This window comes from Oncorhynchus kisutch, linkage group LG8 (genome assembly GCF_002021735.2).
Source record: "Oncorhynchus kisutch isolate 150728-3 linkage group LG8, Okis_V2, whole genome shotgun sequence".
Taxonomy (NCBI): domain Eukaryota; kingdom Metazoa; phylum Chordata; class Actinopteri; order Salmoniformes; family Salmonidae; genus Oncorhynchus; species Oncorhynchus kisutch.
Genome location: NC_034181.2, coordinates 50,820,423 through 50,839,001, shown reverse-complemented (window position 1 = coordinate 50,839,001; position 18,579 = coordinate 50,820,423).

The window sequence follows — 18,579 nt, the reverse complement described above, 5'->3', positions numbered from 1 at the left end:
GTATTATAAATCTTTAACTTTAATAAAATCACAAGTGTAATACATAAAAATAAAGCTTAACTTGTGTCAGATTTCAAAAAGGCTTTACGGCGAAAGCACACCATGCGATTATCTGAGGACAGCCCCCCGCATACAAACACATGAAAAACGTATTCCAACCAGGCAGGTGAGACACAAGTCAGATATAGCAATATAATAAATGCCTTACCTTTGATCTTCTTCTGTTGGCACTCTAAAAGGTCCCAGTTACATGACAAATGGTCCTTTTGTTCGATAATGTCCTTCTTTATATCCAGAAAACTCAGTTTAGCTGGCGCGCTTCAGTCAATAATCCACCCAGTTTCCCTCCATCAAAATGCATACAAAATGAATCCCAAACATTACTAATAAACTTTTCCAAACAAGTTAAACCACGTTTATAATCAAACCTTAGGTACCCTAATACGTAAATAAACAATACAATTTAAGACGGCGAATCGTTATTGTATTTACCGGATAAAAATAAAGAACGCACTCTCATTCACACGCTTGGAAACACTACAGACAAAATGGGCTGCACCTAGAAAAACTACAATTTCTGGCTCATTTTCCCAAAAAACAGCTTGAAACTCTTTCTAAAGACTGTTGACATCTAGTGGAAGCCCTAGGAACTGCAATCTGGGGGGACTTTGTCTAATAATAAAAGTGACAGCCATTGAAGGTAGTGGTAGGCTGAACATATTTGGGGGGGTCCTCAGTGTGTCGCCTGCCATATCAGTTCTGTTATACCCACAGACATAGTTTTAACAGTTTTAGAAACTTTAGAGTGTTTTCTATCCAAATGCATAATCTAGCCTCTGGGCCTAAGTGGCAGGCAGTTTACTTTGGGCACGCTTTTCATCCAGACGTCAAAATACTGCCCCCTATCCCAAACAAGTTAAAGAATGTGAAACAATGTTGTCTGTTTGTTAATTGAATTAAATCATGCATAGCTGTTCTTTATATGGCAGAATATTTCTCATATGGGCAGAATATTATCTATTGGCTATAACATACCTAATTATGATCAGTTATGAAAATAAAACATTTCACGTAGAAAAAATGGATCATGGACATTTTTACGTTTCAGTTAAAACAGACTCTGTCAGATGACTATAGAAATGTAAACATGGTGATTTTAGAGACAAAGTAACAATAGCCTATGCTTAGGCTAAACTGGGCTCTCACCATCATCATCTTTACCATCATTAACATCATTCCAAGTCAATCAAGTAACAATTATAAACTTTGGTATTGAGTCAGTGAGCAGGCTTTCCAAGTGAGGAGAGACACATGGGTAGGCCTACGACCGGAAAAAGACAATTATTATGAAATATGGATCACAGATATCCAATTTTAGAATAAATGTAGGGAAAAAGGTTAACATTTTAAGTCTAAGTCAATTTAAAATAGGACAACATCACAAAATCCATTTGGCTTATGTCCGTTCATTTAGTCTCATTTATGATATGGAAAATGTAGAACAGAATACCATATTTTAGAGTTGACTGTATAGGCTATTATACCTAAGATCTATCCGAGGTTCAACTTTAAGGCAAGAGCATTTTTTAAAACTATTTTGATACTCACCTCATGTCTTGGTAATATGAATGAGAATGTAGTCCATTTTGTTTTTAAAACAGTATTTGTCCATCTTTCCTTATTGTTGTCATTTTCAATACAGAAATATGCATGAGAGATTCATAAGACCATAACATAATGTTGTGTCTTTGGCTATGCCGGATTAAGTGATATGACATGCTATTCTATAAAATAATTTCTCTGTAATTAATATTACCTGATTGAGCTAATCATGTAAATGTAATTAACTAGAGAGTCGGGGCACCAAAAAATAATATTTATAGAGCTGTTATCTTCCGAAATAAACTCTTAAAGACCTAGTAATATTTTACATCAATAGCAGTCAATATTAATCATCACCTTATTTCAGTCTCATCTGAAAGCTGTAAATTCTTGGTTATCTTCACGAACCCTTGCTAACAAGTTGAATCAGCAATGCAAAATTGGGTTTAATTACTTTTTTACTAAATACCTAACTAATCACACAGAATTACACATACACATAATTAATCATAACTTGATAACCAATTACGTCATAAAGTTAAACATCCCTAGAGGGCGGAACAGATATGACACAAAAGAAAAGGGCTGGGTTTGAGTGAAAGAGCGGGAAGACTGAGGAACAAAGGGCGAAGCTGTGCCATCGTAAATACAGTATCTTATGCATTCTAAATTACCGCCCTTTTGGAAAAGGAAAATGCAATAAATATTTACTCTGAGCTGCGCTTCAGTAGGTTGGTGGTAGATGGAAGGCCGTGTTGCCAAACCGAGTCCTTTGTCCTTTGAAGAATGTCTCTGGTTGTCAATTGGATTCGTTGTAGTAACGTCGTTGTGTGATAGACGGCATACTCTGTCTGTTCCTTCCCAACCCTCGTTTACAGCTGCTGTTGCTAACTCAACGGCTAGGAGGGATCAGGGGTGAATAAGAGTTCAAAGTTCATACCATTCGCAACCAAAGCTCACGCTGATGTCGGCTTCGTCTGTAGTCATTATCTGAACCATTCTGACATCGGACCGTCATCCTCGGAACAGGAGGTCAAGGCTTTATATAGGAAGGGTGAGGAAACAGTCAGTGAAGAGAACACACTACCTGCATATTCAAACAGTCAAACTAACCCTATAACACTAACTTGTCTGTGGTTCTGATTATGGTAGTTTATATATATTTTTTTATTACAGATTTGTTAGTTTGTTTTAATTAATTGTACATATAAAGTTCCATTATACAGGCTGAAAATTTAGGCCTTACAGCCAGGGCAGGGCAGTATTTAATAAACCTAAAAGGGTGTTTACAAACACTACAGGAACAAGATCATCCATAGGTATCAATCATATTTTTACTAATACTGTAGAACTTTGTTCTAAAGCTGTATCCGTACAATTTGGATGCAGTGATAACACTACAGTGGCTATATCCAGGAAATCCAAAGTTCCAAAAGCTGGGCCTAAAGTAGTGTATAAGAGAACATACAAAATATTTTGTGCATGATGTTAAAAAAAATGTTGGTCTGATGTGATTAATAAGGAGCATCCAGTACAGCATCCTGTACTTGATGAATTTATGAAATTGCTTCTTTCAATTACTGATGAAGATGTACCTCTCATTAAGGCTCCGTTGATTGATGAGTAATTGAAAAACTGACTGGTTGAAAGAGATGGGGCAAAAGGAGTGGCTAATAAGTCTGGCTGAACATCTGACTGGTTGACTTAATGCAAATTGAGAAATTCTGTGACTAAACTGTATTATGAAGCCAAGATCAATGATATAAAGAATGATGGAAAAAAACTTTGGATTACTTTAAGTGAAATTATGTGCCAAAAGACAAATTCAACTCCACATTTCATTGAATCAGATGGCTTATTCATCACAAAGCCATTTGATGTTGGTGATTATTTGAATGATTACTTCATTGGCAAAGTGGGCAAACTTAGGCAGGAAATGCCAAGAAGGAACAGTGAGCCATCGTATTCATGCATAAAAAAACGAATAATGAAAGAAAAGCATTGCAAGTTTGATTTTTGTAAAGTTAGTGTGGGTGAGGTGGAACAATTATTGTTCACGATCAATAATGACAAACCTCCTGGCATTGACAACTTAGATGGAAAACTACTACCAGTAAAGCAGCCTTTACTGGTTCTAACAGCAGACCTATAATCTTGCTGCCAGCACTTAGCAAACTCACCAAATACAATGCTATTTCTCCGTAAACAAATTAACAACAGACTTTCAGCATGCTTATAGAGAAGGGCACTCAACATGTGCTGCACTGACACAAATGACTGATGATTGGTTGAAAGAAATTGATACGAAGACTGTGGGAGATATACTGCTAGATTTCAGTGCAGCCTTTGATATTTTTGACCATAACCTGTTGTTGAAAAAAACGATGTGTTATGGCTTTTCAACATATCGTGGATTTAGAGCTATCTATCGAACAGAACTCAGAGTTTTATTTAATGAAAGCATCTCTAATGTCAAACATGTAAAGTGTGGTATACTGCATGGCAGCTCTCTAATACCTCTATTTTCTATTTTTACCAATGACCTGCCACTGGCATTGAACAAAGCATGTGCATCCAGGTATGCTGATGATTCAACAATATATGCATCAGCAACCACAGCTAATGAAGTCACTGAAACCCTTAACTTCTTTGGGATAGGGGGCAGCATTTCACTTTTGGATGAATAGCGTGCCCAGAGTAAACTGCCTCCTACTCAGTCCCAGATGCTAATATATGAATATTATTATGTAGTATTGGATAGAAAACACTCTGAAGGTTCTAAAACGGTCTGAATGATGTCTGTGAGTATAACATAACCCATATGGCAGGCATAAACCTGAGAACAAATCCAAACAGGAAGTGGGAAAGATGAGGTTTGTAGTTTTTGAACTCAGCCCTTATCGAATACACAGAGGGATGTGGGTTATTTTGCACTTCCTAAGGTTTCCACTGGATGTCAACCATCTTTAGAACGTTGTTTCAGGCTTCTACTGTGAAGTGGGAGCGAATGAGAGCTGTTTGACCAAGGGGTCTGGCAGCAGCCTCGTTCTCAGTCATGCGAGTTAACATGAGAGGTATCTCTTTCCATTGCTTTTCTACAGACAATTGAATTCTCCGGTTGGAACATTATTGAATATTTCTGATGAAAACATCCTAAAGATTGATTCTATACTTAGTTTGAAAAGTTTATTCGACCTGTAATATAACTTTTTGAACTTTTCTTCCGATTGGACCTGAACGTGCATTTGGATTTGTTTACCAAATGTCCTAACAAAAGAAGCTATTTGGACATAAATGATGGACATTATCGAACAAAACAAACATTTATTGTGGAACTGTGAATCCTGGGAGTGCATTCTGATGAAAATCATCAAAGGTAAGTGAATATTTACAATGCTATTTTTGACTAATGTTGACTGTGCACATGGCGGATATTTCATTTGGCTGGTTTGGGCTCTGAGCTCCATTCTCAGATTAGGTAAAGTATTTTCCGTAAATAATCTGACAGAGCGGTTGCATTAAGGAGAAGTATATCTTTAATTCCATGTATAACACTTGAATTTTCATCAACATTTATAATGAGTATTTCTGCGAATTCATGTGGCTCTCTGCACAATCACCGCATGTTTTAGAACTACTGAACGTAACGCGCCTGTAAAGTTAGATTTTTTAAAGTATAAATATGCACTTTATCGAACAAAACGTACAAGTATTGTGTAACGTGAAGTCCTTCGAGTGTCGTCTGATGAAGATCATCAAAGGTTAGTGATTAATGTTATATCTATTTGTGATTTTTGTGACTGCTCTCTTTGGCTGGAAAATGGCTGGGTTTTTCTGTGGCTTGGTGGTGACCTAACATATTTGTTTTTGGAGCATTTTTTAAATCAGACACTGTGGCTGGATTAACGAGAATTGTATGTTTAAAATGGTGCCTTACTTGTATGTTCGAGAAATTTGATTTATGTGATTTCTGTTGATTTGTATTTGGCGCCCTGCAATATCATTGGCTGTTGGCGAGGGGTTCCGTTAGCGGAACGGGGTTCCAGTCCTAGACAGGTGAACAAGTAGTTGCAGTCAGTTTTGGAATGGGTGGCCAGCTATAAACTGGCCCAAGACATCTCTAAAACTAAGAGCATTGTATTTTATACAAATCATTCCCTAAGTTCTAGACCTCAGCTGAATCTGGCAATGAATAGTGCGATTGTTGAACAAGTTGAGGACACTAAATTGCTTGGTGTTACCTTAGACATATATTGTCGCTTGCACAGTGCTCATTCGGATGTTTAAAGCTTGGGAAATCTTTTTGTATCCAAATCCGGCTTTAAACTTCTTCACAACAGTATCTCGGACCTGCCTGGTGTGTTCCTTGTTCTTCATGATGCTCTCTGCGCTTTTAACGGACCTCTGAGACTATCACAGTGCAGGTGCATTTATACGGAGACTTGATTACACACAGGTGGATTGTATTTATCATCATTAGTCATTTAGGTCAACATTGGATCATTCAGAGATCCTCACTGAACGTCTGGAGAGAGTTTGCTGCACTGAAAGTAAAGGGGCTGAATAATTTTGCACGCCCAATTTTTCAGTTTTTGATTTGTTAAAAAAGTTTGAAATATCCAATAAATGTCGTTCCACTTCATGATTGTGTCCCACTTGTTGTTGATTCTTCACAAAAAAATACAGTTTTATATCTTTATGTTTGAAGCCTGAAATGTGGCAAAAGGTCGCAAAGTTCAAGGGGGCCGAATACTTTCGCAAGGCACTGTAGATTCAATGGTTGTAAAGAGGGGGAGAGAATGCCACCAGGGCTCTTTTCACAGTCCCCAAATCCATAAACAAATTCAAGAAAGCGTGCAGTATTAACCTTAATATCCTGCACAATGCTCGGATTCGGTTCCCAAAGCCTTCACAAAGGTGTTTCCTGGGACCAACGTCTGGGGTTTCTTCTTTCATTTGGTGAAAAGTTGAAACGCTTAAAAAAAATGAAACAAAAGCGCCTCAATGACACAGACTACGCCCAAGTGATCAGGAAGCTTGGTGCACTCACATTCGTCCCACTGACTGAAGTAAGCAAATACTTCGAAGACCTGCTGGATACTGGATTCTTCAACTGGAAACTAATCAGTATTTTGCTATTTTATGTATTATTTCAGGCAGGAGTGTATGCTTCATGACTAACAACTCATGGGGTAATCATAACAAAATACAGGAACTCAAGTCCTTCTGTTCACCTGACCTAGAATTCCTTACAATCAAATTCCGACCACATTATCTCCCAAGAGTATTCTCATCGGTTATCGTCACAGCTGTGTATATTCCGACTCAAGCAGATACCACGACGGCCCGCAAGGAACTTCACTGGACACTATGTAAACTGGAAACCATATATCTTGAGACTGCATTTATTGTAGCTGGGGATTTTAACAAAGCAAATTTGAGAACAAGGCTACCTAAATTCTGTCAGCATATTGATTGCAGCACTCACACGGGAAATACACTTGACCACTCCTACTATAACTTCCACAATGCATACAAGGCCCTCCCCTGCCCTCCCTTCGGCAAATCCGACCACGACTCCATTTTGCTTGTACCGTCCTATAGGCAGAAACTGAAACAGGATGTCCCCATGACTAGAACCATTCAACGATGGTCTGACTCGGTGAGTGAGTTTATATGGAAGTGCATTGGAGATGATGTATCCACTGTGACTATTAAAACGTACCCTAACCACAAACCATCGATAGATGGCGGAATTTGCGCAAAACGGAAAGCGCGAACCACAGCATTTAACCATGGAAAGATGACATGGAATATAGCCGATTATAACCTCTCTAATCTGGATAAAAAATGTGCCCAAAGTAAACTGCCTGTGACTCAGGCCAAGAAGCTAGGATATGGATATTAATAGTAGATGTTGATAGAAAACCCTATGAAGATTCTAAAACTGTTTGAATGATGTCTGTGAGGACAACATAACTTATTTGGCAGGTGAAACCCCAAGGAAAAACCATCCAGGATTTTGCACATGGACGTTTTTAAGTAACCAGGTGCACGACGTCCATTTTGGGTCACCAGGTACACGCAGTTCGTAACAGCGCTGCTATATGCTTTATAGTCCGAGGAAGGGTGCTTAAGTGTGGGTGCCCTGGTTCACCTGGTGTGTGAGGTTGTGGAGGTGGCCGGAAATAGAGGGGTGTTACCCAGGTGGTGAGTGAGGGCCTACATGCCTGGAGGTCCATAGCTCCAGGGGGTAAGCTCTACTCTCATGGCCGGAAATAGAGGGGTGTTACCCGGATGGTGAGTGAGGGCCTAACTGCCTGTATGTGTACTCTCATGCCCAGAGACAGGCCTGTTCCCCAATAGGGAGTGAGGGCCTTTAGGCCTGTATTTGTCCTGTCATGCCCGGAGAGAGAGGCCTGTTCCTTGTTAGGGAGTTAGGGCCCTTAGGCCTGAAGGTCCATAGTTCCACTGTCCTTAAGGGGGGCAGAGCAGTCAGCCTCGGTGGAGGTTAGCTGCTCTGTCACCCTTTTTTTGGCCCATTTCTCCAATCACCAGGCCCAGAGTTGGACATAGTGCAATTTCTTTGATTTATTTACCATCCATTTTGGGTTACCAGTTGCACATTAAACAAGTGCAATGAATTGAGATGACTTTTCCTTAATTTTTTTGTTAAACCTTCCATACTCAGGACGGCCCCCATTGATAGAGGGCCGTAGTAGGGTGCTCCCTTAATGGGCATTCATATTAGGAAGTCCGGTAAATGCACTTAGAACCGTATTTTACTTTTGGGTTAACAGGTGCCTATTTTCTATCACCAGATGCACAGAGGCATATCCGAATCCGCATTCTAAAAAATATGTTATACCTTCCATAAATCACTCAGGACGGCCCCCATTGATAGAGGGCGGTGCTCACATAGTGGGCTTGATTAACAACAACGACGAGGCAGCCTAGGGAGGAGGTGAGGGCACTCGGAGTGTGGTGTCAGGAAAACAACCTCTCACTCAACGTCAACAAAACAAAGGTGATGATCGTGGACTTCAGGAAACAGCAGAGGGAGCACCCCCCTATCCACATCGACGGGACAGCAGTGGAGAAGGTGGAAAGTTTTAAGTTCCTTGGCGTACACATCACAACTTAGCGGCCCGTTTACTCTGGGAATGCTTTTCATCCGAATGTGAACATGCTGCCCCCAATCCCAAACAGGCTATTACAATTCCTGACATTTAATCCTAGTAAAAATTCCCAGTCTTAGGTCAGTTAGGATCGCCACTTTATTTTAAGAATGTGAAATGTCAGACTAGTAGTAGAGAAAATTATTTATTTCAGGCTTGATTCCTTTCATCAAATTCCCAGTGGGTGAGTTTGTTTACATATATTCAATTCGTATTCAGTAGCATTGCCTTTAAATTGTTTAACTTGGGTCAAATGTTTTGGGTAGCCTTCCACAATCTTCCCACAATAAGTTGGGGGAATTTTGACCCATTCCCCCTGACAGAGCTGGTGTAAATGAGTCAGGTTTGTAGGCCTCCTTGCTCACACACGCTTTTTCAGTTCTGCCCACAAATTGTCTATAGGATTGAGGTCAGGGCTTTGTGATGGTCACTCCAATACCTTGACATTGTTGTCCTTAAGCCATTTTGCCACAACTTTGGAAGTATGCTTGGGGTCATTGTCCATTTTGAAGATCCATTGGCGACCAAGCTTTATGTCTTGAGAGGTTGCTTCAAATAACCACCTACTTTACCTTGCTCATGATGCCATCTATTTTGTGAAGTGCACCAGTCCCTCCTATAGCAAAGCACCCCCACAACATGATGCTGCCACCCCCGTGCTTCATGGTTGGGATGCTATTCTTCGGCTTGCAAGCCTCCCCCTTTTCCCTCCAAACATAATAATGGTCATTATGGCCAAAAAGTTATATTTTTGTTTCATCAGACCAGAAAAGTACGATCTTTGTCCCCATGTGCAGGTGCAATCTGTAGTCTGGCTTTTTTATGGTGGTTATGGAGCAGTGACTTCTTCCTTGCTGAGCGGCCTTTCAGGTTATGTCGATATATGATGCTCCTTTCCAATAAATATTGAGGGTCTTATTCTGGTGACATAATAATCAATGCTTGACTGCCTTTTGACAAGAAAAAGTATTCTTGCTCTTATCCATAATAATCACAACATGTAGACTAGACTACCTGCAAAGCCTACAGTGCATTCGGAAAGTATTTAGACCACTTCAATTTTTCCACGTTGTTAAAAGACAGCCTTATTCTGAAATTCCCCCTCATCAATAGAGACACAATACCCCTTAATTACAAAGCAAAATTAGAAATATTACATTTACATAAGTATTCAAACCCTTTACTCAGTACTTTGTTGAAGCACTTTTGGCAGTGATTAGAGCCTCAAGTCTTCTTAGGTATGACGCTACAAGCTTGGCACACCTGTATTTGTGGAGTTTCTCCCATTGTTCTCTGCAGATCCTCTCAAGCTCTGTCAGGTTGGATGGGGAGCATCACTGCATAGCTATCTTCAGATCTCTCCAGCGATGTTCGATCGTGTACAAGTCCGGGCTCTGGCTGGGCCACTCAAAGACATTGAGACTCCTGCGATGCCAGGAGTCTTGGCAGTGTGCTTAGGGTCGTTGACCTGTTGGAAGGTGAACCTTTGCCCCCAGTCTGAGGTCTTGAGTTCTCCGGAGCAGATTTTCATCAAGGGTCTCTCTGTCTTTTGCTCCGTTCACCTTTCCCTCGATCCTGACCAGTCTCCCAGTCTTTGCTGCCACCACCATACTTCACCGTAGGGATGGTATTGGCCAAGTGATGAGCTCTGCTTGGTTTCCTCCAGATCAATCACTGAGTTTTATCTGCAACAAGTCAGTTTGGTGGAAACACATTACTGGTTGGAAAATGAACATATTTTCTTTGAGTACGTTAGAATATTCACATGAAAATCGGACATCCAATTGGATGGAAACCTAGCTATTGTTTACACATTTTGCTGCTGCAATGTCGGTGTAGCTTCCATTTACCTTAAGCCAAGACAGGAAGGTGGTGTTGTTGTATCATTAAGGTAGCAAGACAATGTTTTTGTCTTCTTCCTTTCTCCTTCTATAACTGCCATTGTTCGTTGGGAATGTTATTCTTAATAAAATGTCTTCGCCTGTCAAATGCTTGGCCGGGCTTTATATTAATTTCTCTCAGTCTGTCGTAAATCTAACAGATTTATTGAACACGACACAATGTAACTCATGCAAATGTGTCTTGCATGTAGTTAATTAATTTATGGGTAATGATAAAGAATTTGGCTTCATCTGGGTTTGTGGCGATAGATTTATAGATATGCACTATGAACAGAAAGAATGAGAAATTGTGTTTTACTGCTTTTATCCAAATAATGATTTGTTTCTTCATGATATATAAATATTCTGGATGTACTGTGAACAATATGGGCACACTAATCAAGTCATTATTTCATTCAATTAAAAATCTACCCATGGTCAAATATATTGGGATTTAATGATCATTTCACTTATAAATGAAAGTCTGTCAGACATCTTTAGACCTCAAAAGTAGACACACTTTCAGTGTCCAAATCTCTCAAAGGTAGACAAATGTCCATCTATTGTGTAGATCCAGCTACATGCCTCAATCCCAAATGAATGGAGATGAGCATAGTCTAACTGTCGTATTCTTCTGGGCTCATCTTTTCCATTAATTTGTAGTGGAGGCATATAGCTGGATCTACACAACTGATGCCATGGGTTTTGGTTTCATCTTCACATTAGACTACTTTAAAATGTCTTAAACTGATTTAAAAGTGTAAAATTCCTTTAAGTTGTCTGAACATTAGACTCAAACCGGTCGTCCAACCTTCCTCTTTACTGGCATCGGTGACTAATTTGTCCTTGGAAGGGACCTTTGTTGACCGCCAGCATTACCCCTGGGCACAGTTGGTGGGTATCAGGTATCTGGAGCCTTGACTGATGTTGCCATAGAAACCACACTCTCCCACTCGCCACCCAAGGAGTCACTAAATGCCACTATCACCCACCAGAAACCCAGAACCTTCCCTGTTCTGTCACCCCCCAAAAAATACTAAAAAAATTGCTCCTGGGACCTGTGCTTTGGAGCCAAAAGGCTTCCATTCAAGCCTACATTTTACATAAAGTTCCATAGTGTATGGAACCTCTTGTAGGTTCTTTAGTGTGTAGTAGTGCCTCCGATTCAGGATGTTCCCAGAAGATGGATTTGTGGTAATTTTTTTATGTTGTGGTAATAGTATGAACAGATGGACTCTTAATAAAATGTCCAATGGATATGCTTTCACTGCTAGGGCCTTAAAAGATTGTTATAACCAGTGAGAGACCATATTGGGATAGAACTCTTTGTCACAAGCATACTGCTATTACTGTTCAGAACGTGAAGGAAAGGTGTACGTAAGAGTTTAATAAATGGCGAAGAGGGAATTGATAAGTAGAGAATTAATGGATTTGGAATTATTTAATGTATATAGTGTACATGCTGAATGTGGAATTAACGTAATTAGGTGTGTAAAGTTTCAACAGTGAGTTAAACGGATAGTTCACTTAAAAACAGCAGTCAAGTTTAAAGATAGAGAAAATATTCCTTTCAGTAGGGTTGGGGTCAATTTGAATTTAAGGCAGCCAATTCAGGAAGGTAACTGAAATCCCAATTCAATAATTGATAAAAGGCTATCTATTTTCAATAAAGTACAAACTATTTAAAGTGCATTCGGAAAGGTTTCAGACCCCTTTCCTTTTTCCTAATTTTGTTACATTACAACTTTCTTCAAAAAATGATGAAACTGTTTTTCCCCGTCAGCAATCTACACACGATACACCAATGACAAAGCAAAAAAAAGGTTTTCAGATTTTTTTTTTTAACTATAACATTTGCATAAATATTAAGACCCTTTACTTAGTTGAAACACCTTTGGCAGCGATTACAGCCTTAGGTATTCTTCTCCTGCATTGTCTTGGCTCTGCGTTTAGGGTCGTTGTCCTGTTTGGAAGGTGAACCTTTGCCACAGTCTGAAGTCCTGAGCGCTCTGGAGCATGTTTTCATGCTCCAGAGCATGAAAACATGCTCCGTTCATCTTTCCCTTAATCCTGACTAGTCTCCCAGTCTGTGCCACTGAAAAACATCCCCACACCATGATGCTGCCACAACTATGATTTACCGTAGGCATGGCGCCAGGTTTCCTCCAGCCATGATGCTTGGCATTCAGGCCAAAGAGCTCAATCTTGGTTTCATCAGACCAGAGAATATTTAGGTGCCGTTTTGCAAACTCCAAGCGGGCTGTCATTTGCCTATTACTGAGGAGTGGATTCCATCTGGCCACTCTACTATAAAGGCCTAATTGGAGGAGTGCTGCAGAGATGGTTGTCCTATCTCCTATCTCCATTGATGAACTCTGGACCCCTGTGAGAGTGACCATTGGGTTCTTGGTCACCTCCCTGACCAGGCCCTTCTACCCCGAATGCTCAGTTTGTCGGCCAAAGTTTCCAAAACTTCTTAGATTAAAGAATGATGGAGGCCAATGTGTTCTTGGGGACCTTCAATGCCGCATACATTTTTTGGTACCCTTCCCCAGATAGAGTTGAAGTCAGAAGTTTACATACACCTTAGCCAAATACATTTAAACTCAGTTTTTCAAGTCCTGACATGTAATCCTAGTAAAAACTTAGGTCATTTAGGATAACCACTTTATTTTAAGAATGTGAAATGTGAGAATAATAGTAGAGAGAATAATTTATTTCAGCACATTTACGTTTACTTATATACATATTTACATACACTCAATTAGTATTTGGTCGCATTGCCTTTAAATTGTTTAAGAGGCTCCTCTGTCCTCCACTCGTTACCTGTATTAATGGCACCTGTTTGAACTTGTTATCAGTATAAAAGACACCTGTCCACAACCTCAAACAGTCACACTCCAAACTCCACTATGGCCAAGACCAAAGAGCTGTAAAATGACACCAGAAACAAAATTGTAGACCTGCACCAGGCTGGGAAGAATGCTTGGTAAGCAGCTTGGTTTGAAGAAATCAACTGTGGGAGCAATTATTAGGAAATGGAAGACATACAAGACCACTGATAATCTCCCTCGATCTGGGGCTCCACACAAGATCTCACCCCGTGGGGTCAAAATGATCACAAGAGCGGTGAGCAAAAATCCCAGAACCACACGGGGGGACCTAGTGAATGACCTGCAGAGAGCTGGGAACAAAGTAACAAATCCTACCATCAGTAACACACTACGCCGCCAGGGACTCAAATCCTGCAGTGCCAGACGTATCCCCCTGCTTAAGCCAGTACATGTCCAGGCCCGTCTGAAGTTTGCTAGAGAGTAATTGGATGATCCAGAAGAAGATTGGGAGAATGTCATATGGTCAGATGAAACCAAAATATTACTTTTTGGTAAAAACTCAACTCGTCGTGTTTGGAGGACAAAGAATGCTGAGTTGCATCCAAAGGACACCATACCTACTGTGAAGCATGGGGGTGGAAATATCATGCTTTGGGGCTGTTTTTCTGCAAAGGGACCAGGACGACTGATCCGTGTAAAGGAAATAATGATTGGGGCCATGTATCGTGAGATTTTGGGTGTAAAGCTCCTTCCATCAGCAAGGGCATTGAAGATGAAATGTGGCTGGGTCTTTCAGCATGGCAATGATCCCAAACACACCGCCCGGGCAACAAAGGAGTGATTTCATAAGAAGCATTTCAAGGTCCTGGAGTGGCCTAGCCAGTCTCCAGATCTCAACCCCATAGAAAATCTTTGGAGGGAGTTGAAAGTACGTGTTGCCCAGCAACAGCCCCAAAACATCACTGCTCTTGAGAAGATCTGCATGGAGGAATGGGCCAAAATACCAGCAACAGTTGTGAAAACCTTGTGAAGACTTACAGAAAACATTTGACCTCTGTCATTGCCAACAAAGGGTATATAACAAAGTATTGAGATAAACTTTTGTTATTGACCAAATACTTATTTTCCACCATAATTTGCAAATAAATTCATAAAAAATCCTACAATGTGATTTTCTGGATTTTTTTGCTCTCATTTTGTCTGTCATAGTTGAAGTGTACCTATGATGAAAATTACAGGCCTCTCACATGTTTTAATTGGGAGAACATGCACAATTGGTGGCTGACTAAATACTTGTTTGCCCCACTGTACACATCGACGGGACAGTAGTGGAGAAGGTGGAAAGTTTTAAGTTCCTCGGCGTACACATCACGGACAAACTGAAATGGTCCACCCTCACAGACAGTGTTGTGAAGAACGCGCAACAGCGCTTCTTCAACCTCAGGAGGCTGAAGAAATTTGACTTGTCACCTAAAACCTTCAAAAACTTTTACAGATGGACAATCGAGAGCATCCTGTCGGGCTGTATTAACGCCTGGTACGGCAACTGCTCCGCTCTCAACAGCAAGGCTCTCCAAAGGGTACTGCTGTCTGCTTAACACATCACCGGGAGTGACCTACCTGACCTCAGGACACCTACAGCACCCGATGTCACAGGAAGGTCAAAAAGATCATCAAGGGCAACAACCACCCTAGCCATTGCCTGTTCACCCAGCTATCTTCCAGAAGGTGGGGTATGTACAGGTGCATCAAAGCTGGGACCGAGAGACTGAAAAACAGCTTCTATCTCAAGGTCATCAGACTGTTGAACAGCCATCGCTAACATAGACAGGCTGCTGCCAACATACAGACTCAAATCACTGGCCACTTTAATAAATTGATTTAACCTATTTGGATTTAATAAAGGTATCACTAGTCACTTTAAATAATGCCACTTTAATATTGTTAACATATCCTATATTACTCATCTCATATGTACAGTGGGGAGAACAAGCATTTGATACACTGCCGATTTTTTTGGTTTTCCTACTTACAAAGCATGTAGAGGTCTGTAATTTTTATCATAGGTACACTTCAACTGTGAGAGACAGAATCTAAAACCTACCAACCAGTAAGACTTCCGGCTCTCAAAGACCTGTTAGTTTTTCTTTAAGAAGCCCTCCTGTTCTCCACTCATTACCTGTATTAACTGCACCTGTTTGAACTCGTTACCTGTATAAAAGACACCTGTCCACACACTCAATCAAACAGACTCCAACCTCTCCACAATGGCCAAGACCAGAGAGGGTGTAAGGACATCAGGGATAAAATTGTAGACCTGCACAAGGCTGGGATGGGCTACAGGACAATAGGCAAGCAGCTTGGTAAGAAGGCAACAACTGTTGGCGCAATTATTAGAAAATGGAAGAAGTTCAAGATGACGGTCAATCAACCTTGGTCTGGGGCTCCATGCAAGAGCTCACCTCATGGGGCATCAATGATCATGAGGAAGGTGCAGGATCACCCCAGAACTACACGGCAGGACCTGGTCAATGACCTGAAGAGAGCTGGGACCACAGTCTCAAAGAAAACCATTAGTAACACATGCCGTCATGGATTGAAATCCTGCAGCGCACGCAAGGTCCCCCTGCTCAAGCCAGCGCATGTCCCTTCTGAAGTTTGCCAATGACCATCTGGATGATCCAGAGAAGGAATGGGAGAATGTGGTCATGTGGTCATGAGACAAAAATACAACTTTTTGGTCTAAACTCCACTCGCTGTGTTTGGGGGAAGAAGAAGGATGAGTACAACCCCAAGAACACCATCCCAACCGTGAAGCATGGAGGTGGAAACATCATTCTTTGGGGATGCTTTTCTGCAAAGGGGACAGGACGACTGCACCGTTTTGAGGGGAGGATGGATGGGGCCATGTATCGCAAGATCTTGGCCAACAACCTCCTTCACTCAGTAAGAGCATTGAAGATGGGTCGTGGCTGGGTCTTCCAGCATGACAACGACCTGAAACACACAGCCAGGGAAACTAAGGAGTGGCTCCGTAAGAAGCATCTCAAGGTCCTGGAGTGGCCTAGCCAGTCTCCAGACCTGAACCCAATAGAACATCTTTGGAGGGAGCTGAAAGTCTGTATTGCCCAGCGACAGCCCCGAAACCTGAAGGATCTGGAGAAGGTCTGTATGGAGGAGTGGGCCAAAATCCCTGCTGCAGTGTGTGCAAACCTGGTCAAGAACTACAGGAAACGTATGATCTCTGTAATTGCAAACAAAGGTTTCTGTACCAAATATTAAGTTCTGCTTTTCTGATGTATCAAATACTTATGTCATGCAATAAAATGCAAATTATTTACAGAAAAATCATACAATGTGATTTTCTGTTTTTTTGTTTTAGATTCCATCTTTCACAGTTGAAGTGTACCTATGACAAAAATTATAGACACCTACATGCTTTGTAAGTAGGAAAACCTGCAGATTCGGCAGTGTATCAAATACTTGTTCTCCCCACTGTATATATTGTATTTTATACCATCTATTGCATCTTGCCTATGCCGTACGGCCATTGTGCATCCATATATTTATTCACTCCTTTACACTTGTGTGTATAAGGTAGTCATTGTGAATTTGTTAGATAACTTGTTAGATATTACTGCACTGTTGGAACTAGAAGCACAAGCATTTCGCTACACTTGCATTAACCTCTGCTAACCATGTGCAGGTGACCAATACAATTTGATTTGAGTTGGATGTATTCCAAACCTATGTAATGCTCCATAGGAAATGTTACGCCCACATTCCAAATAACTTAACTGGGTAAAATATTAATAATGAAAGTTTAACGATAATGGAATCTCTAGGAGATCACTTTACAATCATAATCAAGCTCTTGGAGGTCCAATGACATCACACTGAGCATTAGAGTGTTATCTTGAGTCACACACATGCACGTGCGCACACACCAAATTAATCACAGTCTGCTGATTTAAATTAGCCCCAGGAAGGATGTGTGTGTTGAAAGGGAGGGGGCATGTTAGCATGTGCCTGTATAAAATTGAGGAAGTGCAAATGTATTTGTCATCGCTGTTGGTAGCAATTACTTCAAGGGCTTTAGCTCTGAAAACATCACTTTGATGAGGTATTATATAGATGGGGCCATGAAGTACTATACACACTGTAAGCTGTCCTAATATAGAAACCGTACATTGCCCATCTGTATGGATTCACAAACTTTGCTCTCAGTTTAGCATGTTTCCACTTATTTTTAAGTTGTATGTTTCGCTAATAAGCTACCATCTGTTTAACTCTGCAAGCGAGAGTTAAAAAACATGATTTGTAATTGCAACCAGGCTGCACATCAAAGTATTACGTAAACCATCAGCACTTTATGAGGGTTTTCCACCCAGTGGATAATGAGTAATGCTTTGGTAATATATTAGACGCAAGTCAAAAGGTGAGGCTTATTAGATCATTTGTATGCACAGAGTTGCAATTAACAGTGTTAAGCACATGATTAACCTTAGGCCACGTAGCTTCGATCAACTTCAGCTTGCAGTGGATGCTATGCTAGCTGTGATTAAGACAAGCATCTCCTCTTTGTATGTGTTATGGTATATCATTCAGTCTATTAATACATTAAAATCTGGCGTTGTTTAGACCCAATGTGAAAAATATAATAAAAATAAATACATTTAAATAATGGGATTGAGACAGACAATATAGACATGTAGACCCCACACTTCCTTGTCAGTCTTTAGTAATCAATCATCAACAACTCAACATTCCACTGTTACAGTAGTCAATGATGAGAAAAAGGAAGATCCAGGCTTTGATTTATGAAGAAATACAAATCTGTTTATTTTCTCACTGAATATTTATATGTAAACCCAAATGGGTCAATTGCAACCAACAGGCATATCTTAAAGTGCAGCTGCAGGTTCGTGCTGGATTTCTTAAAACACTACCAAAGGGAGATTACATACACATGCATGTTAAAACAAACTTGCTTGCAACAAAAATAAAAAGAATAAACCAGCAGATCAGTTGATCTCTTCTTGTTACTGTTTCAAACGAGTTAGCTGCATAGACAGATGCATCTAG